This window comes from Bombina bombina, chromosome 3, assembly GCF_027579735.1.
Source record: "Bombina bombina isolate aBomBom1 chromosome 3, aBomBom1.pri, whole genome shotgun sequence".
Classification (NCBI taxonomy): Eukaryota; Metazoa; Chordata; class Amphibia; order Anura; family Bombinatoridae; genus Bombina; species Bombina bombina.
In genome coordinates, this window is record NC_069501.1 from 188711025 (window position 1) to 188733033 (window position 22009).

The 22009-nt window shown below is 42.7% G+C and overlaps 1 protein-coding gene across 1 annotated transcript in view; it reads left to right on the forward strand.

Annotated features, from left to right (window-relative positions):
- The window catches only part of ST3GAL6 (ST3 beta-galactoside alpha-2,3-sialyltransferase 6), a gene marked incomplete in the record, with an annotated part of 540680 nt that overhangs the window by 448997 nt on the left and 69674 nt on the right, over window positions 1–22009 (forward strand).

Here is a 22009-nt window from a genome sequence, read left to right on the forward strand (position 1 = left end):
GTGCAACAAAGAAAAAAATGCATTTTTAATTTGATACCATTGCTAAATAATGACCTTAATTTGCATTATTAGAACTACATAGTGCAATAGAGCATTTATGTATTGCACTATTAATTGCAGAGAACTGCATGTTTGCTATCTGGGATCCTAAAGAAGCTTTTACAATCATTTGTGTCATTATTGCACAAGCGGTATGTAAATAATTTCAGTGAAAACCCCAAAGTTTGTGAACAAGTTAACGTTTTATTTATATGCTTGCATTTGGCAGCAAAATGGTGTCATGAAATATACCAAAATGGACTTGGATCAGTACCTTGGGTTGTCTACTTAAACAAAATATAGTTTTAATAGGTAAATAAATTTAAACAAAAAAAAAAAACAACAGGGCTCTATTTCTGTTTAAATGGACTGATTGCAAAAATGCTAAAAAAAAATAAAATCCTTCAGTATTTTGGGCAAGTTTTTCTCTGGAATTCCCAGAAAGAACTGTTGCCACTTGGGATTCTTTTCAAGAACAGTAATATAGTAGAAAAAAAGTAATAAGAAAGTGGGTGAAAAATGACATGCAAATAAAACTATGCTTCAGTGACTGAAAATTAGTGTGATTTTTTTGTTTATTTTTTGAAAAAAAAATTTTTTCTTCACAATTCAGATAAAACATGCCATTTCTCTTGTTAAGTGTGTTCAGTCCACGGGTCATCCATTACTTATGGGATATATTCTCCTTCCCAACAGGAAGTTGCAAGAGGATCACCCAAGCAGAGCTGCTATATAGCTCCTCCCCTCACATGTCATATCCAGTCATTCTCTTGCAAGTCTCAACAAAGAAGGAGGTCACGAGAGGAGATAGGAGTTTTTTACCTAATTATTCTTCAATCAAAAGTTTATTATTTTAAAATGGCACCGGAGTGTGCTGTTTTTTCTCTCAGGCAGTATTTAGAAGAAGAATCTGCCTGCGTTTTCTATGATCTTAGCAGACGTAACTAAGATCCACTGGCTGTTCTCGCACATTCTGAGGAGTGGGGTAACTTCAGAAAAGGGAATAGCATGCGGGGTCCCCCGCAAATGAGGTATGTGCAGTAATATTTTCTAGGAATGGAATTGACTAAGAAAACACTGCTGTTATCCATATGATGTAAGTACAGCCTTTAATGCAGTAGTAGCGACTGGTATCAGGCTGATAAATGTATGCATAGTTGAGTTATTTTCTAGGGACTAGAATTTGACTGAGAAAATACTGTTAATACTGAAATAAATGTATGAGCCTTAACTGCAGTAGAAGCGACTGGTAGCAGGCTTAGTGATAACTGCATAACAATGGAAAGTTTTTTGTTTTTTTTAAACGTTTACTGGCATGTTATTCGTTTTGTGAGGTACTTTGGTGATAAATCTTTTTGGGCATGATTTTTTTCCATATGGCTAACGTATATTTCTGCATAGAAACCGTTGTAGCAGGTCTCCCACTGTTGTAATATAGAGTGGGAGGGGCCTTTTTTAGCGCCTTGTTGCGCAGTTAAAATTCTAGCACAGTCTTCCTGCTTCTTCCTCCTTGATCCAGGACGTCTCCAGAGAGCTCAGGGGTCTTCAAAATTCATTTTTGAGGGAGGTAATCAGTCACAGCAGACCTGTGACAGTGTGTTTGACTGTGATAAAAGCGTTAAATCATAAATTGATTATCCGTTTTTGGGTATTGAGGGGTTAATCATCCGTTTGCTTGTGGGTGCAATCCTCTGCTAAATTCATACATTTACTGTTAAAATTGTTGGCTATAACTGAATTAGTTCATTGTTATTTCAACTGTGACAGTTTTTTGTGTTTTGAAAAGCGCTGCAGCGTTTTTTTTTTCTATTGCTTGTAAATGTATTGAAAGATTTTTTCCAAGCTTGCTAGCCTTCATTGCTAGTCTGTTTAAACATGTCTGATACAGATGAATCTACTTGTTCATTATGTTTAAAAGCCAATGTGGAGCCCAATAGAAATATGTGTACCAATTGTATTGATGTTACTTTAAATAAAAGTCAGTCTACTGGTAAAGAAATTATCACCAGACAACGAGGGGGAAGTTATGCCGACTAACTCTCCTCACGTGTCAGTACCTTCGCCTCCCACTCAGGAGGTGCGTGAGATTGTGGCACCAAGTACATCAAGGCCCTTACAAATCACTTTGCATGATATGGCTAATGTTATGAAAGAAGTATTATCTAATTTGCCTGAGTTAAGAGGCAAGCGCGATAGCTCTGGGTTTAGGACAGAGCGCGCCGATGTCACGAGAGCCATGTCCGATACTGCGTCACAATTTGCAGAACATGAGGACGGAGAGCTTCATTCTGTGGGTGACGGATCTGATCCGGGGAGACCGGATTCAGAAATTTCAAATTTTAAATTTAAGCTTGAGAACCTCTGTGTATTGCTAGGGGAGGTGTTAGCAGCTCTGAATGATTGCGACACGGTTGCAATCCCAGAGAAATTATGTAGGCTGGATAAATACTATGCGGTACCGGTGCCTAAAAGACTTACAGAGATTATTAACAAGGAGTGGGATAGACCCGGTGTGCCCTTTTCCCCTCCTCCAATATTTAGAAAAATGTTCCCAATAGACGCCACCACACGAGACTTATGGCAGACGGGCCCTAAGGTGGAGGGAGCAGTTTCTACTTTAGCCAAGCGTACCACTATCCCGGTGGAGGATAGTTGTGCTTTCTCAGATCCAATGGATAAAAAATTAGAAGGTTACCTTAAGAAAATGTTTGTTCAACAAGGTTTTATATTACAGCCCCTTGCATGCATTGCGCCCGTCACTGCTGCAGCGGCATTCTGGTTTTAGTCTCTGGAAGAGGCTATTCGCACAGCACCATTGGATGAGATTATGAACAAGCTTAAAGCCCTTAAGCTAGCTAATGCATTTGTTTCGGATGCCGTTGTGCATTTAACCAAACTAATGGCTAAGAACTCCGGATTCGCTATCCAGGCGCGCAGAGCGCTATGGCTTAAATCTTGGTCAGCAGATGTAACTTCTAAATCTAAATTGCTTAATATTCCTTTCAAAGGGCAAACCTTATTCGGGCCCGTCTTGAAAGAAATTATTGCTGACATTACTGGAGGTAAGGGTCACACCCTTCCTCAGGACAGGGCCAAATCAAAGGCCAAACAGTCTAATTTTCGTGCCTTTCGTAATTTCAAGGCAGGAGCAGCATCAACTTCCTCCGCTCCAAAGCAGGAAGGGACTGCTACTCGTTACAGACAGGGTTGGAAAGGCAACCAGTCCTGGAACAAGGGCAAGCAGGCAAGAAAACCTACTTCTGCCCCTAAGACAGCATGAAGAGAGGGCCCCCTATCTGGAAACGGATCTAGTGGGGGGCAGAGTTTCTCTCTTCGCCCAGGCCTGGGCAAGAGATGTCCAGGATCCCTGGGCGTTGGAGATGATATCTCAGGGATACCTTCTGGACTTCAAAACTTCTCCTCCACAAGGGAGATTTCATCTGTCAAGGTTATCAACCAACCTAATAAAGAAAGAGGCATTTCTACGATGTGTACAAGACCTCTTAGTTATGGGAGTGATCCACCCGGTTCCGCGGACGGAACAAGGGCAAGGTTTTTACTCAAATCTATTTGTGGTTCCCAAAAAAGAGGGAACCTTCAGGCCAATCTTGGACCTGAAGATCTTAAACAAATTCCTAAGGGTTCCATCGTTCAAAATGGAAACTATTCGAACCATCCTACCCATGATCCAAGAGGGTCAGTATATGACCACAGTGGACTTAAAGGATGCCTACCTTCACATACCGATTCACAAAGATCATTATCGGTACCTAAGGTTTGCCTTTCTAGACAGGCATTACCAGTTTGTAGCTCTTCCCTTCGGGTTGGCTACGGCCCTGAGAATTTTTACAAAGGTTCTGGGCTCGCTTCTGGCGGTACTAAGACCGCGAGGCATAGCGGTGGCTCCGTACCTAGACAACATTCTGATACAAGCGTCAAGTTTTCAAAATGCAAAGTCTCATACAGAGATAGTTCTAGCATTTCTGAGGTCGCATGGGTGGAAAGTGAACATGGAAAAGAGTTCTCTGTTCCCACTCACAAGGGTTCCCTTTCTAGGGACTCTTATAGATTCTGTAGAGATGAAGATTTACCTGACGGAGTCCAGGTTATCAAAAATCCTAAATGCTTGCCATGTCCTTCATTCCATTCCAAGCCCATCAGTAGCTCAGTGCATGGAAGTAATCGGCTTAATGGTCGCGGCAATGGACATAGTGCCATTTGCGCGCCTACATCTAAGACCGCTGCAACTATGCATGCTAAGTCATTGGAATGGGGATTATTCAGATCTGTCCCCTTTACTGAATCTGGACCAGGAGGCCAGAGATTCTCTTCTCTGGTGGTTGTCGCGGGTTCATCTGTCCAAAGGGATGACTTTTCGCAGACCAGATTGGACGATTGTAACAACAGATGCCAGCCTACTAGGCTGGGGTGCAGTCTGGAACTCCCTGAAGTCTCAGGGATTGTGGACTCAGGAGGAGAAACTCCTCCCAATAAACATTCTGGAATTAAGAGCAATATTCAATGCTCTTCTAGCTTGGCCTCAGTTAGCAACACATCAGATTTCAGTCGGACAACATCACGACTGTGGCTTACATCAATCATCAAGGGGGAACCAGGAGTTCCCTAGCGATGTTGGAAGTCTCGAAGATAATTCGCTGGGCAGAGTCTCACTCTTGTCATCTGTCAGCGATCTACATCCCAGGCGTGGAGAACTGGGAGGCGGATTTTCTAAGTCGCCAGACCTTTCATCCGGGGGAGTGGGAACTTCACCCGGAGGTGTTTGCTCAACTGATTCTTCGTTGGGGCGAACCGGAGCTGGATCTCATGGCATCTCGCCAGAACGCCAAGCTTCCTTGTTACGGATCCAGGTCCAGGGACCCGGGAGCGGTGCTGGTAGATGCATTAGCAGCCCCTTGGGTTTTCAACATGGCTTATGTGTTTCCACCATTTCCGTTGCTACCTCGACTGATTGCCAGGATCAAACAGGAGAGAGCATCAGTGATTCTGATAGCGCCTGGGTGGCCACGCAGGACCTGGTATGCAGACCTAGTGGACATGTCGTCCTGTACACCATGGTCTCTGCCTCTGAGGCAGGACCTTCTAATGCAGGGTCCTTTCAACCATCCAAGCCTAATTTCTCTGAGGCTGACTGCATGGAGATTGAACGCTTGATTCTCTCAAAGCGTGGTTTTTCGGAGTCGGTTATTGATACGTTAATACAGGCTCGGAAACCTGTTACCAGAAAAATTTACCATAAGATATGGCGTAAATATTTATATTGGTGTGAATCTAAGAGTTACTCATGGAGTAAGGTTAGGATTCCTAGGATATTGGCTTTTCTACAAGAAGGTTTAGAAAAGGGTTTATCCGCTAGTTCGTTAAAGGGACAGATTTCTGCTCTGTCTATTCTTTCACACAAACGTCTGGCAGAGAATCCAGACGTCCAGGCTTTTTGTCAGGCTTTGGCTAGGATTAAGCCTGTGTTTAAAACTGTTGCTCCTCCGTGGAGCTTAAACTTGGTTCTTAAAGTTCTTCAGGGTGTTCCGTTTGAACCCCTTCATTCCATTGATATTAAGCTTTTATCTTGGAAAGTTCTGTTTTTGATGGCTATTTCCTCGGCTCGAAGAGTCTCTGAGTTATCTGCCTTACATTGCGATTCTCCTTATCTGATTTTTCATTCAGACAAGGTAGTTCTGCGTACTAAACCTGGGTTTTTACCTAAGGTTGTTTCTAACAGGAATATCAATCAAGAGATTGTTGTTCCTTCGTTATGTCCTAATCCTTCTTCAAAGAAGGAAAGTCTTTTGCATAATCTGGACGTAGTCCGTGCCCTGAAGTTCTACTTACAGGCAACTAAAGATTTTCGGCAAACTTCTTCTCTGTTTGTCGTTTATTCTGGTCAGAGGAGAGGTCAAAAGGCTTCGGCCACCTCTCTTTCTTTTTGGCTTCGTAGCATAATACGTTTAGCCTATGAGACTGCTGGACAGCAGCCTCCTGAAAGAATTACAGCTCATTCCACTAGAGCTGTGGCTTCCACCTGGGCCTTTAAGAATGAGGCCTCTTTTGAACAGATTTGCAAGGCTGCAACTTGGTCTTCACTTCATACCTTTTCAAAATTTTACAAATTTGACACTTTTGCTTCTTCGGAGGCTGGTTTTGGGAGAAAGGTTCTACAGGCAGTGGTTCCTTCTGTTTAATGTTCCTGCCTTGTCCCTCCCATCATCCGTCTACTTTAGCTTTGGTATTGGTATCCCATAAGTAATGGATGACCCGTGGACTGAACACACTTAACAAGAGAAAACATAATTTATGCTTACCTGATAAATTTATTTCTCTTGTAGTGTGTTCAGTCCACGGCCCGCCCTGTCTTTTTTTGAGGCAGTTCTAAATTTTAATTAAAACTCCAGTCACCACTGCACCCTATAGTTTTTCCTTTCTCGTCTTGTTTCGGTCGAATGACTGGATATGACATGTGAGGGGAGGAGCTATATAGCAGCTCTGCTTGGGTGATCCTCTTGCAACTTCCTGTTGGGAAGGAGAATATATCCCATAAGTAATGGATGACCCGTGGACTGAACACACTACAAGAGAAATAAATTTATCAGGTAAGCATAAATTATGTTTTTTACTTCAAGCGATTCAGTGAATACATTTAGTTCCAGTCTTGTGGCATTAGAACAATAAAGCAATTCATGCTGAAAATTGATCATTAGCACTTCAGGGAGGTTTCACGACAGTAAACAAATGGAAATAATCTACTTCCTTTTCTCTTGTAAGGTGTATACAGTCCACGGGTTCATCCATTACTTGTGGGATATTCTCCTTCCCAACAGGAAGTTGCAAGAGGACACCCACAGCAGAGCTGTCTATATAGCTCCTCCCCTAACCCCCACCTCCAGTCATTCTCTTCCAACTCTCGACAAGATAGGAAGTATCAAGAGATATGTGGTGACTTAGTGTAGTTTTACCTTCAATCAAGAGTTTGTTATTTTGAAACAGTACCGGCGTTGTACTGTTTTACTCTCAGGCAGAAATTAGAAGAAGAATTCTGCCTGGAGGTTGATGATCTTAGCGGTTTGTAACTAAGGTCCATTGCTGTTCTCACACATAACTGAAGAGTATGGGAAAACTTCAGTTGGGGGAACGGTCTGCAGATTACCTGCTTTGAGGTATGTTCAGTATTTTTATTTCTAGAGAGATGAATAAAAGTTCTAGAAAATGCTGACAGAGCCTTGTGTATTTGAGGTAAGCTAGATGCAGTGATTTAACAACGACTGGGATCATGCTTATAAAACAGGGTAATACTCATGTTAATACTCATATTACTTGGTGACAAAACGTTTTCATGTTTCACAAATAGGACGTTTTTTCTCTGAGGGAGATTAGTCTTTTCTTGGGGCCTAGTTTTCCAAATGGCTAGTTAGATACTCCTAGGAGTATTTTCTTAAGGCCCCTCTGACATCCAGTTCATGGTGGGAGGGGCCTATTTTCGTGCTCTAGATGCGCAGTTTCCTTCAGACTGAGACATCCAGCTTCCCTAGAGGAGTCCTCTGGCATCTGAGGACCATTATAGAGGGTTTATTTCTTTCCTAAATCGTATTTGAGGGCAAGTAGGAGCCTCAGCAGAGCTGTGGCAAGGTGCTTAACTGTCTTTTACCGGTGAATCCAGGGGTTACTCGTGGAGTAAGGTCAGGATTCCCAGGATATTATCTTTTCTCCAAGAAGGATTGGAAAAGGGATTATCGTCTAGTTCCTTAAAGGGACATATTGCTGCTCTGTCTATTCTTTTGCACAAGCGTCTGGCTGATGTTCTAGACGTTCAGGCGTTTTTGTCAGGCTTTGGTTAGAATCAGGCCTGTGTTTAAACCTGTTGCTCCGCCATGGAGTTTAAATTTAGTTCTTAAAGTTCTTCAAGGGGTTCCGTTTGAACCTTTGCATTCCATAGATATCAAACTTTTATCTTGGAAAGTTCTGTTCTCGAAGAGTTTGAGTTATCTGCCTTACAGTGTGATTCCCCTTATCTGATATTCCATGCAGATAAGGTAGTTTTGCGTACCAAACCTGGGTTTCTTCCTAAGGTAGTATCTAATAAGAATATCACTCAGGAAATTGTTGTCCCATCACTGTTTCCTAATCCTTCTTCAAAGAAGGAATGTTTGTTGCACAATATTGACGTGGTTCGTGCTTTAAAGTTTTATTTGCAAGCTACTAAGGATTTTCGTCAAACATCTGCATTGTTTCTTGTCGTTTTTGGAAAGAGGAGAGTCCAAAAGGCTTCGGCAACTTCTCTTTCTTTTTGGCTGAGAAGCATAGCTTATGAGACTGCTGGCCAGCAGCCTCCTGAAAGAATTACAGCTCATTCTACTAGAGCGGTAGCTTCCACATGGGCTTTTAAACATGAGGCCTCTGTTGAACAGATTTGTAAGGCGGCGACTTGGTCTTCGCTTCATACTTTTTCTAAATTCTACAAATTTGATACTTTTGCTTTCTCGGAGGCTATTTTTGGGAGAAAGTTCTTACAGGCAGTGGTGCCTTCCATTTAAGTGCCTGCCTTGTCTCTCCCTTCATCCGTGTCCTAAAGCTTTGGTATTGGTATCCCACAAGTAATGGATGAACCCGTGGACTGGATACACCTTACAAGAGAAAACAAAATTTATGCTTACCTGATAAATTTCTTTCTCTTGTGGTGTATGCAGTCCACGTCCCGCCCTGTTACTTTAAGGCAGGTGTTTTTATTTTTAACACTACAGTCACCACTGCACCCTGTAGTTTCTCCTTTTTCTTACTTGTCTTCGGTCGAATGACTGGAGGTGGGGGTTAGGGGAGGAGCTATATAGAGAGCTCTGCTGTGGGTGTCCTCTTGCAACTTCCTGTTGGGAAGGAGAATATCCCACAAGTAATGGATGAACCCGTGGACTGGATACACCAGAAGAGAAAGAAATTTATCAGGTAAGCATACATTTTGTTTTTTAGTTATTTTTAACAGTTAAACTGTGGTGTTACTTGCACACATCACAATGCTGTAAGACATATATGTATGTAATATCCAAAAGTTTCCAGAAATTTTTCAAAGCACATGTTGCTCTCGATTTAGGAACTTTCATATTTAATATTTCTCTTGTAAGATGTATCGAGTCCACGGATTCATCCATTACTTGTGGGTTATTCTCCTTCCCTACAGGAAGTGGCAGAGAGAGCACCCACAGCAGAGCGGTCTATATAGCTCCCCCCTTAGCTCCACCCCCCAGTCATTCTCTCGCCTGCTTAACTGCTAGGAAGGGCAAAGAGCTATGTGGTGACTAAAATGTAGTTTTTTACTTCTCAAACAAGAGTTTATTATTTTAAATGGTATCGGTGTGTACTATTTACTCTCTGGCAGAAAAGGGATGAAGATTTCTGCAAGAGGGATGATGATCTTAGCACTTTGTAACTAAGATCTACTGCTGTTCTCACAAGGCCTGAAGAGTATAGGACAACTTCAGTTGGGAGAACGGTTTGCAGACTAAGCTGCATATGAGGTATGTTCAGTCTATATTTTTCTAGACAGACTGTGTTAAATCTAGAAAAGGCTGACAATATCCCCATGAGGGAAGGGTAAGCTGTATTCAGATACTTTAAAAGGAATTTCAGCTTGCTTGCAAGGGCTCATTAGTTACTGGTGACACTGCTAGGAAAAAATGTTTTATTTTTCTCTTGCAAGGTGTATCCAGTCCACGGCTTCATCCATTACTTGTGGGATATTCTCCTTCCCTACAGGAAGTGGCAAAGAGAGCACACAGCAGAGCTGTCCATATAGCTCCCCCTCTAGCTCCACCCCCCAGTCATTCTCTTTGCCGGCTCTAAGCACTAGGGTCTCTCTACGGGAGGGTAAAGTGAATGTGGTGTTAGATTTGTAGTTTTATTATCTTCTATCAAAAGTTTGTTATTTTTAAATGGTACCGGTTTGTACTATTTACTCTCTAGTAGGAAAGTGATGAAGATTTCTGCTGAGAGGAAAATGATTTTAGCATGTTGTAACTAAAATCCACTGCTGTTCCCACACAGGACTGAGGAGTACCAGAAAACTTCAGTTGGGGGGAACAGTTTGCAGGCTTGACTGCAATGAGGTATGTTCAGTCATTTATTTCTAGACAAGACTGTGATAATGCTAGAAGACTGACAAGATCCCCATGTGGGGAGGGTAAGCTATGTTCTGAGACTTAGTATAGAATTGAATTCTTACATAACAGGCCTAATTAGGCTGGTTGACACTAATTCAGGGCAATCAATTATTTATTTAAGAAATACTCGTTGGAGACACTTTTTTAAACACTTTGGAGTGTTTTTTTGGGGTTATTATCCACATGGCAAAAATTTAATCACTTAGAAGTGATTTTTGTAGGCCTTACAACTCCGGAATGGAGTGGGAGGGGCCTAATTTCGCGCCTCAGATGCGCAGTTAGAATTGAAAGACAGTTCAGGCTGCTTCACATGGAGGGTCCAGCTGCTGATTGAGGGCCTCAAAGAAGCTTTTTTCCCCTAAATCTGATCCCTAAGGGCAGGTAGAGCCATAACAGTAAGCTGTGGCAAAGTGCTGTAGTTATTTAACTGGTTGCTGGCTTTAGGCTGCTCCGGTTTGGGCATTAAAGGGTTAATCGTTCTGAAACTTGCTGTGCAATCAAATCATAGCCTTAGGTACATACTGTGAAAATTTCAAAAGGATTGGTGCATTTTTCACTGTTTTGTAAAATTGTGTGTTCTTTTTATCTCTTAAAGGCACAGTAACGTTTTTTTCAAATTGTGTTTTTTATTTGATTAAAGTGATTCTAAGCCTGTTGGTTTATAATACTAGTCTGTTTAACATGTCTGTCAACAAGGAAAATCCTTGTTCAATATGTTTAGAAGCCATGGTGGAACCCCCTCTCAGAATGTGTCCCACTTGCACTAATATGTCTATACACTTTAAGGATCATATTATTGATCTTAACCCCTTAATGACCACAATGTACCCTGTATGTCACTGGTCGTTAAGGGTTTTTTCAGGGCATAATAGCACAACTCTAGCAAGAGCACACTATTAATTCCCTCCCTCCAGCAGGCTTTGTGGAATAGAGCAGTCTCAACGCTGGTGGCAAGACCACGCTATAAAATAATAAAGTCCCCAAAAAAGGCCAGCGACATACAGGGTACGTCGCTAGTCCTTAAGGGGTTAAAGATATGGCCCTAGATGATTTTCAGACTGAAGGTAACAAGAAAAGTCTGTCCACCTCTCCCCATGTGTCACAACCAGTTACGCCACCTCTCCCCATGTTTCACAACCAGTTACGCTCATGCGCTGCCTAGTATCTCTAGTGCGTCTGCTCCTTTTACATTACAACAAATAGCGGCAGTCATGGATTTTTCCCTTTCAGTTTTCTTATCTAAACTGCCTGTGTTGCCTGCAAAGCGTGATAGCTCCGTTTTAAGAACAGATTATGAGCATTCTAAAGCTTTGGTAACTTTATCTGATGTACCCTCACAACGTTCTGAAGTGGGGGTGAGGGAATTGATGTCTGAGGGAGAAATTTCTGATTCAGGAAAGGTTTCTCATCAGTCAGATTCAGATACATTGGTTTTTAAATTTAAATTAGAACACCTCCGCGTATTGCTCAGGGAGGTATTAGCTACTCTGGATGATTGCGAACCTTTGGTGGTCCCAGAGAAATTGTGTAAAATGGACAAGTACCTAGAGGTCCCTGTATACACTGATGCGTTTCCGGTTCCTAAGAGGGTTGCGGATATCGTTACTAAGGAGTGGGATAGACCAGGTGTTCCTTTTGTTCCCCCCCCCCCCCCCCTATTTTTAAGAAAATGTTCCCCATAACTGACCCCATGCGGGACTCGTGGCAGACGGTCCCTAAGGTAGAGGGGGCTGTTTCTTCACTTGCTAAACGCACAACCATACCAATTGAAGACAGTTGTGCTTTTAAAGACACTATGGATAAAAAGTTAGAGGGTTTACTTAAGAAAATTTTTGTTCAACAAGGTTTTCTGCTCCAACCTATTGCCTGCATTATTCCTGTAACTACTGCAGCTGCTTTCTGGTTTGAGGCGCTGGAGCACTCGCTCCAGACAGAGACCTCATATGACGAAATTATGGACAGAATTAAAGCTCTAAAGCTAGCTAATTCTTTTATCACAGATGCCGCTTTGCAATTAGCTAAGTTAGCGGCGAAGAATTCAGGTTTCGCCATTATGGCGCGCAGAACGCTTTGGCTCACGTCCTGGTCAGCCGATGTGTCGTCAAAATCCAAATTACTAAATATTCCTTTCAAGGGAAAGACCCTCTTCGGGCCAGAATTGAAAGAGATTATTTCAGAAATCACCGGGAGAAAGGGCCATGCTCTCCCTCAGGACAAGCCTTTTAAGGCTAAGAGCAAAGCAATTTTTCGCTCCTTTCGTAATTTCAGGAGCGGTTTCCCTTCAGCCTCTCCAGCTGCGAAGCCAGAGAATAATGATTCACAGCCCAAGGCAACCTGGAAGCCTTACCAGGGCTGGAACAAGCGTAAACAGGCCAAAAAGCTTGCAGCTGACCCCAAGACTGCATGAAGGGGTAGCCCCCGATTAGGGAACGGATCTAGTAGGGGGCAGACTCTCTCTCTTCGCTCAGGCCTGGGCAAGAGACATCCAAAATCTCTGGGCATTAGAGATTGTTTCCCAGGGATATCTTCTAGAATTCAAGGACTCCCCTCCAAGGGGAAGGGTTCATATTTCTCGTCTGTCCACAGGAGTGATACACCCGGTTCCAATTGCAGAACAAGGACTGGGTTTTTATTCAAGCCTGTTTGCGGTTCCCAAAACAGAAGGAATTTTCAGACCAATCTTAGATCTAAAATTTCTTTAAAAAAAAAAAAAAAAGTTCCTCAGAGTCCCATCTTTCAAGATGGAGAACATTCGGATAATCTTACTTATGATCCAAGAAGGTCAATATATGACTACCATGGATCTAAAGGATGTGTATCTTCACATTCCTATCCTCATTGATCATCAGTTTTTCAGATTTGTTCTTCTAGACAAGCTTTACCAGTGTGTGGTTCTTCCTTTAGGGTCGGTCACTGTTTCCAGAATTTTCACAAAGGTGCTAGGGTCCCTTTTAGCGGTTCTAAGACCGCGGGGCATAGCAGTGGCACCTTTCCTAGACTACATCTTAATTCAGCTGTCTTCCAGAGAGCCAAGTCTCACATGGAGATTGTATTGGATTGGTTTTTCTGAGGTCTCTCGGGTAGAAGGTGAACACCCATAGAGTTCTCTTTCCCCACTGACAGGGGTTCCTTTCCTAGGAACTCTGATAGACTCGGAAGAAATGAAGATATTTCTGACGGAGGTCAGAAGGTTAAGCTTTTAGCTCCATCAGTTCTCTAAACCTCCTCTCTATGACCTGCGTGGACAAGCAGGACTTGGTATGCAGACCTTGTGGATATGTCCTCTGTTCCATCATGGATGCTGCTGATGAGGCAGGATTTTCTCATACAGGCTCTGTTAAAGCATCCGAATCTATTTTCTTTACGTCTGTCTGCTTGGAGATTGAACGCTTAATGCTATCAAAGGCGTGGTTTCTCTGAGTCAGTTATAGATACTCTGATTCAGGTTAGTAAGCCTGTCCCCAGGAAATCTATCATAAGATATGGCGAAAATATCTTGTTGGTGTGAATCCAGGGGTCACTCATGGAGTAAGATTAGGATTCCTGGGACGTTGTCTTTCTTCCAAGAAGGATTGGAGAAAGGATTGTCAGCTTGTCCCTTAAGAAGACAGACATCTACTCTGTCTATTTTTTTACACAAATGTCGGGCAGAGGTCCCAGACATACAGGTGTCTAATCAGGCTTTAGGAGAATCTAGCCTGTCCATAAGACTGCGGCTCCGCCATGGAGTCTAAATCTAGTTCTTTCAGTTCTTCAAGAGGTTCCGTTTGAAGTTTTATGTTCCATAGATATTAAGTTGTTATCTTGGAAAAGTTTCTTTTTTTGGTTTTCTTCATAAGGTTATTTCTCCAACATTGGTGTGTCCGGTCCACGGCGTCATCCATTACTTGTGGGATATTCTCCTCCCCTACAGGGAAAGGCAAGGAGAGCACACAGCAGAGCTGTCCATATAGCTCCCCCTCTAGCTCCGCCCCCCAGTCATTCTCCTTGCCGCTCTGAACAAGTAGCATCTCCTCGGGGATGGTAAGGAGTTTGTGGTGTTAGTTGTAGTTTTTTATATCTTCTATCAAGAGTTTGTTATTTTAAAATAGTGCTGGCTTGTACTATTTACTCTACAACAGAAAAGTGATGAAGATTTCTGTTAAGAGGAATATGATTTTAGCACAAGTAACTAGAATCCATTGCTGTTACCACGCAGGACTGTTGAAACAAGAGAACTTCAGTTGGGGGTAACAGTTTGCAGACTCATCTGCTTCAGGTATGACTAGTCTCCTTCTAACAACACAGGCTAATGCTAGATGACAGTCATTTTTCCCCTCAGGGAAAATGGTAAGCCATTTTTCTTTCACCTCAGCAAAAAAGATAACAGGCTTCCCCTTTTTGATTTTTATGCTGGTAGACACTGTTAGGGGCAAAATCGATTGGTTTTTATTACAATATCATGGCATTTGAACTGTTTTATAAGCTCATATACACTTGGGAACGTTTTTTATTGATCTGGCATGTTTTAGACACCTAAATCTAGTCAGGAAGGCCCCTTCACTCTAGTGTGCTGAGGGAGGAAGCCTCATTTTGGTGCTTCAGCTGTGCAGTTGATTTCAAGGCAGTGCATGCAGTTTTCATGTGAGAGGGTCCTGTGACTCAGAAAGTGACTCCAGAAGGCTTATTTCTGTGGATGATTGACCCCTAAGGAAGGTAAAATGCTGCAGCAATACTGTAGCAGGGATTGTAGTGTATAAAAACGGTTAAATCCAACAATTAGCTCTGGTTTGCTTGTTTTAAGAGCTAGAGTCTCCATATTTGCTGTGCAATACTTTCTAAGCATTAAGACACTGGGGTCCAAATTTCATAAAAATCGGATATTGCCTTCATAGTTTTTTGAACATTCAGAAATAAAGTGTGTAATGTTATTATTTAAAGAGACTGTAACGTTTTTGTTTAAAATCGTTTTTATTGCGCAGAGAATCACTCCTGCCATCTATCTGCTATTCACATCCCAGGAGTAGACAACTGGGAGGCGGACTATTTGAGTCGTCAGACTTTCCATCCGGGGGAGTGGGAACTCCACCCGGAGGTCTTTGCTCAGTTAACCCAATTATGGGGCATTCCAGACATGGATCTAATGGCGTCCCGTCAGAACTTCAAGATTCCTTGTTACGGGTCCAGATCCAGGGATCCCAAGGCGATTCTAGTGGATGCATTAGTGGCGCCTTGGTCGTTCAACCTAGCGTATGTGTTTCCACCGTTTCCTCTCCTTCCCAGGCTCATAGCCAGGATCAAACAGGAAAAGGCCTCGGTGATTCTGATAGCTCCTGCGTGGCCACGCAGGACTTGGTATGCAGACCTGGTGAATATGTCATCGGCTCCACCATGGAAGCTACCTTTGAGACAGGATCTTCTAGTACAAGGTCCATTCGAACATCCAAATCTAGTTTCTCTGCAGCTGACTGCTTGGAAATTGAACGCTTGATTTTATCCAAACGTGGGTTTTCGAATTCTGTGACAGATACTCTGGTCCAAGCCAGAAAATCTGTGACTAGAAAGATTTACCATAAAATATGGCGTAAATATATCTGTTGGTGTGAATCCAAGGGATTCTCCTGGAGTAAAATAAAAATTCCAAGGATTCTCTCCTTTCTCCAAGAAGGTTTGGATAAAGGGTTGTCCGCTAGTTCTCTAAAGGGACAGATTTCTGCTTTATCTGTCTTGTTACACAAACGACTGGCAGCTGTGCCAGATGTACAAGCTTTTGTTCAGGCTTTGGTTAGAATCAAGCCTGTTTACAGAACCATGACTCCTCCTTGGAGTCTAAATTTAGTTCTTTCAGTTCTTCAAGGGGTTCCGTTTGAACCTTTACATTCCATAAATATTAAGTTATTATCTTGGAAAGTACTGTTTTTGGGTGCTATTTCTTCTGCTAGAAGAGTTTCTGAATTATCTGCTTTGCAGTGTAATCCACCCTATCTGGTTTTCCATTCAGATAAGGTTGTTTTGCGTACTAAGCCTGGTTTTCTTCCAAAAGTTGTTTCCAACAAGAATATTAACCAGGAAATAGTTGTTCCTTCTCTGTGTCCGAAACCAGTTTCAAAGAAGGAACGTTTATTACACAATTTAGATGTTGTTCGTGCTTTAAAGTTCTATTTAGAAGCAACAAAAGATTTTAGACAAACCTCATCTTTGTTTGTCGTTTACTCTGGTAAGAGGAGAGATCAAAAAGCTACTGCTACCTCTCTCTCTTTCTGGCTAAAAAGCATTATCCGATTGGCCTATGAGACTGCCGGACGACAGCCTCCTGACCGAATCACAGCTCACTCTACTAGGGCTGTGGCTTCCACATGGGCCTACAAGAACGAGGCTTCTGTTGATCAGATATGTAAGGCAGCGACTTGGTATTCTCTGCACACTTTTGCCAAATTCTACAAATTTGATACTTATGCTTCTTCGGAGGCTATTTTTGGGAGAAAGGTTTTGCAAGCCGTGGTGCCTTCCATTTAGGTAACCTGATTTGCTCCCTCCCTTCATCCGTGTCCTAAAGCTTTGGTATTGGTTCCCACAAGTAATGGATGACGCCGTGGACCGGACACACCAATGTTGGAGAAAACAGAATTTATGCTTACCTGATAAATTACTTTCTCCAACGGTGTGTCCGGTCCACGGCCCGCCCTGGTTTTCCTAATCAGGTTGAAAATTTTTTTGTCTTTATACACTACAGTCACCACGGCACCCTATAGTTTCTCCTTTTTCTCCTAACCGTCGGTCGAATGACTGGGGGGCGGAGCTAGAGGGGGAGCTATATGGACAGCTCTGCTGTGTGCTCTCCTTGCCTTTCCCTGTAGGGGAGGAGAATATCCCACAAGTAATGGATGACGCCGTGGACCGGACACACCGTTGGAGAAAGTAATTTATCAGGTAAGCATAAATTCTGTTTTTTAATAAGAAGTTTAACCAGGATATTGTTGTTCCTTCTCTGCATATTGACGAAGGAACGTCAGTTAAATAATCTTAAAGTTCTACTTGCAAGCAAATAAGGATTTCAGACAAACATCTTCCTCTTGTGTTGTCTATTCTGGTAAGAGGAGAGGTCAGAAAGTGACGGTTACCTCTCTTTCCTTTTGGCTGAAAAACATCATCCGTTTGACCTACGTGACTTCTTGCCAGCAGTTTCCTGATTCAATTACTGCTCATTATTCCAGAGCAGTGGCTTCCACATGAGATTTTAAAGACAAAGCTTCTGTTAAACAGATTTGTAAGGCAGCGACTTGTTCTTCGCTGTTTATTTTTTCCAAATTTTACATATTTGAAACATTTGCTTCCTTGGAGCCTATTTTTTGGGAGAAGGGTTTTACGAGCAGTGTGGTGCCTTCCGTTTTAAGGCGTACCTGCCTTGTTCCCTCCCTTCATCCATGTCCTAAAGCTTTGGTATTGGTATCCCACAAGTAATGGATGAAGCCGTGTACTGGATACACCTTGCAAGAGAAAACAGAATTTATGCTTACCTGATAAATTACTTTATCTTGCGGTGTATCCAGTCCACGGCCTGCCCTGGCATTTAAGTCAGGTAATATTTTTATTGTTTAAACTACAGTCACCACTGCACCCTATGGTTTCTCCTTTTTCTTCCTAACCTTTGGTTGAATGACTGGGGGGTGGAGCTAGAGGGGGAGCTATATGGACAGCTTTGCTGTGTGCTCTCTTTGCCACTTCCTGTAGGGAAGGAGAATATCCCGAAAGTAATGGATGAAGCCGTGGACTGGATACACTGCAAGAGAAAGTAATTTATCAGGTAAGCATAAATTCTGTTTTTGATGCATTTATGATGTTTTTTGAAGGGACTAAAGGGGTCATTGTGGCTTGGTTTTGAGTTTTGTAACTCACATGTTTAATTAAGAGACACTCTGGTGTTTCTCTGGTAGGGCTCAAAACATCGAGTGAGGTGGGAGGGGCCTATTTTCGCACCTCAGTTGCGCAGTTTCCTTTCCCCTGAGACATTTCACTGCTTCTCCTGTCGTTTCTGCTGTGTTTGAGGGTTGTTAAAGAAGTTTTTTCCCCCAGAAATCGTTCTGAAGGGCAGGTAGGAGCCACAGCAGAGCTGTGGCATGGTGCTGAAAGTCTTTTTTACTGGGGTTAAGGTTTTTTCAATCCGTTTTTGCCATTTAAGGGTTAATTGTTTATTTGCATAGCTGTGCAAAGTTACTAAGCCTTTATAATGCTACTGTAAAAATTTCGTTAAGTTTACTGCTTTTTTACACTGTTTTGCAGAACTGGTGCAGCTTTTTTTCTCTTAAAGGCACAGTACCGTTTTATTTCTAAGTGTTTTTTACTTTGATTACAGTGTTTTCCAAGCTCGCTTGTTACATTACTAGCCTGTTTAACATGTCTGACACCAAGGAAAATCCTTGTTTAATATGTTTGGAAGCCACTGTGGAACCCCCTCTTAGAATGTGTCCCATTTGTACTGATATGTCTATAAACTATAAAGAACATATATTAGCACTTAAAAATAGAGCAATAGATTATTCTCAGTCAGAAGTAAATATGGGTTCGCCATCTAGCTCTCCCCAAGTGTCACAACCAGTAACGCCCACACAAGTGACGCCAAGTACCTCTATTGCGTCAAATTATTTTACTTTACAAGACATGGCCACAGTTATGAATACAACCCTCACAGAGGTTTTATCTAAACTGCCTGGTTTACAAGGAAAGCGGGACAGCTCTGGGTTTAGGTAAAATACTGAGCCATCTGACGCTTTATTAGCCGTATCTGATATGCCCTCACAATGCTCTGAAGTAGGGGTGAGGGATTTGTTATCTGAGGGAGAAATTTCTGATTCAGGAAAGACGCTTCCTCAGACAGATTCTGATATGACGGCCTTTAAATTTAAGCTTGAACACCTCCGCTTATTGCTCAGGGAGGTATTAGCGACTCTAGATGATTGTGACCCTATAGTGGTTCCAGAGAATTTGTGTAAAATGGATAAATACTTAGAGGTTCCTGTTTACACTGATGTTTTTCCAGTTCCTAAGAGGATTGTGAATATTATTACTAAGGAGTGGGATAGACCAGGTATTCCTTTCTCTCCTCCTCCTGTTTTTAAGAAAATGTTTCCCATATCTGACACCATGCGGAACTCGTGGCAGACAGTCCCTAAGGTGGAGGGAGCTATTTCTACTCTGTCTAAGCGTACAACTATACCTATCGAAGACAGTTGTGCTTTCAAAGATCCTATGGATAAAAAATTAGAGGGTCTCCTGAAGAAAATTTTTGTTCATCAGGGTTTTTCTCTTCAACCTATTGCGTGCATTGTTCCTGTAACTACTGCAGCTGCTTTCTGGTTTGAGGCTCTAGAAGAGGCTCTTCAGATGGAGACTCCATTAGAGGAGATTATGGACAGAATCAAGGCCCTTAAATTGGCTAATTCTTTTATTACAGATGCCGCTTTTCAACTGGCTAAATTAGCGGCAAAGAATTCAGGTTTTGCCATTTTAGCACGCAGGGCGTTATGGCTTAAGTCCTGGTCTGCTGATGTGTTATCCAAATCTAAACTTTTGAACATCCCTTTCAAAGGAAAGACCCTATTCGGGCCTGAACTGAAAGAGAATATTTCAGACATCACTGGAGGGAAAGGTCATGCCCTTCCTCAGGATAGATCAAATAAGATGAAGATCAAACAAAGTAATTTTCGTTCCTTTCGGAACTTCAAGAGTGGTTCCGTTTCGGCTTCCTCTGCTGCAAAGCAAGAGGGGAATTTTGCCCAATCCAAGTCAGTCTGGAGACCTAACCAGGCTTGGAACAAGGGTAAACAGGCCAAGAAGCCTGCAGTTGCCTCTAAGACAGCATGAAGGGATAGCCCCCAATCCGGGACCGGATCTAGTAGGGGGCAGACTCTCTCTCTTCGCTCAGGCTTGGGCAAGAGATGTTCACGATCCCTGGGCTTTAGAAATTGTGTCCCCGGGATATCTTCTGGAATTCAAAGACTCCCTTCCACGGGGGAGACTTCATATTTCTCGCTTGTCTGTAAACCAGACAAAGAGAGAGGCGTTCTTACGCTGTGTAGAAGATCTTCTTACCATGGGGGTGATCTGCCCAGTCCCAAAAGAGGAACAGGGACTAGGGTTCTACTCAAACCTGTTTGTGGTTCCCAAAAAAGAGGGAACTTTCAGACCAATCTTGGATCTCAAAATTCTAAACAAGTTCCTCAAGGTTCCATCATTCAAGATGGAGACCATTCGGACTATTCTGCCTCTGATCCAGGAAGGTCAATATAAGGTATCTACACATCCCTATTCACAGAGATCATCATCAATTTCTCAGATTTGCCTTTCTAAACAGGCATTACCAGTTTGTGGCTCTTCCCTTCAGGTTAGCCACAGCTCCAAGAATTTTTACAAAGGTGCTAGGGTCCCTTCTGGTGGTTCTACGACCTCGGGGCATAGCAGTGCCGCCTTATCTAGACGACATCTTAATTCAGGCGTCGACTTTTCAGCTAGCCAAGTCTCATAAGGACATTGTGTTGGCTTTTCTGAGATCTCACGGGTGGAAGGTGAACATAAAAAAGAGTTCTCTCTTCCCTCTCACAAGAGTTTCTTTTCTGGGGACTCTGATAGATTCGGTAGAAATGAAAATATTTCTGACGGAAGTCAGAAAATCAAAACTTTTAACCATTTGCCAAACTCTTCATTCCATTCCTCGGCCATCTGTGGCTCAGTGTATGGAGGTAATCAGACTCATGGTAGCGGCAATGGACATAGTTCCTTTGCCCGCCTACACCTCAGACCACTGCAACTATGCATGCTCAAACAGTGGAATGGGGATTATGCAGATTTATCTCCTCAACTGCATCTGGACCAGGAGACCAGAGATTCTCTTCTCTGGTGGTTGTCTCAGGACCACCTGTCTCAGGGAATGTACTTCCACAGGCCAGAGTGGTTCATTGTAACGACAGATGCCAGCCTGCTAGGCTGGGGTGCAGTCTGGAAATCCCTGAAAGCACAGGGCTTATGGTCTCGGGAGGAATCTCTTCTTCTGATAAACATCCTAGAACTGAGAGCGATATTCAAGGCGCTTCAGGCATGGCCTCAGCTTGCTGCAGCCAAATTCATCAGGTTTCAGTCGGACAACATCACGACTGTAGCTTATATCAATCATCAGGGAGGAACAAGGAGTTCTCTAGCGATGATGGAAGTAACCAAAATAATCCGATGGGCAGAGGATCACTCTTGCCATCTCTCAGCAATCCACATTCCAGGAGTAGAGAACTGGGAGGCGGATTTTCTAAGTCGTCAGACTTTTCATCCGGGGGAGTGGGAACTCCATCCGGAAGTATTTGCTCAGCTGATTCAGCTATGGGGCACACCAGAATTAGATCTGATGGCGTCGCGTCAGAATGCCAAACTTCCTCGTTACGGGTCCAGGTCCCGGGATCCCAAGGCGGTACTGATAGATGGTCTAGCAGTACCTTGGTCCTTATCCAAGGTCCGTTTTCCCATCCAAATCTAGTTTCTCTGCTTCTGACTGCTTGGAGATTGAACGCCTAGTTCTATCAAAGCGTGGATTCTCTGAGTCGGTCATTGATACCCTGATTCAGGCTAGAAAGCCTGTCACCAGGAAGATCTATCATAAGATTTGACACAAATATCTTTATTGGTGTGAATCCAAAGGTTACTCGTGGAGTAAGATTAGGATTCCTAGAATATTGTCTTTTCTCCAAGAGGGTTTGGAGAAGGGATTATCAGCTAGTTCTCTAAACTATAACAAATATTTGCTTTGTCTATTCTACTACACAAACGTCTGGCGGATGTCCCAGATGTTC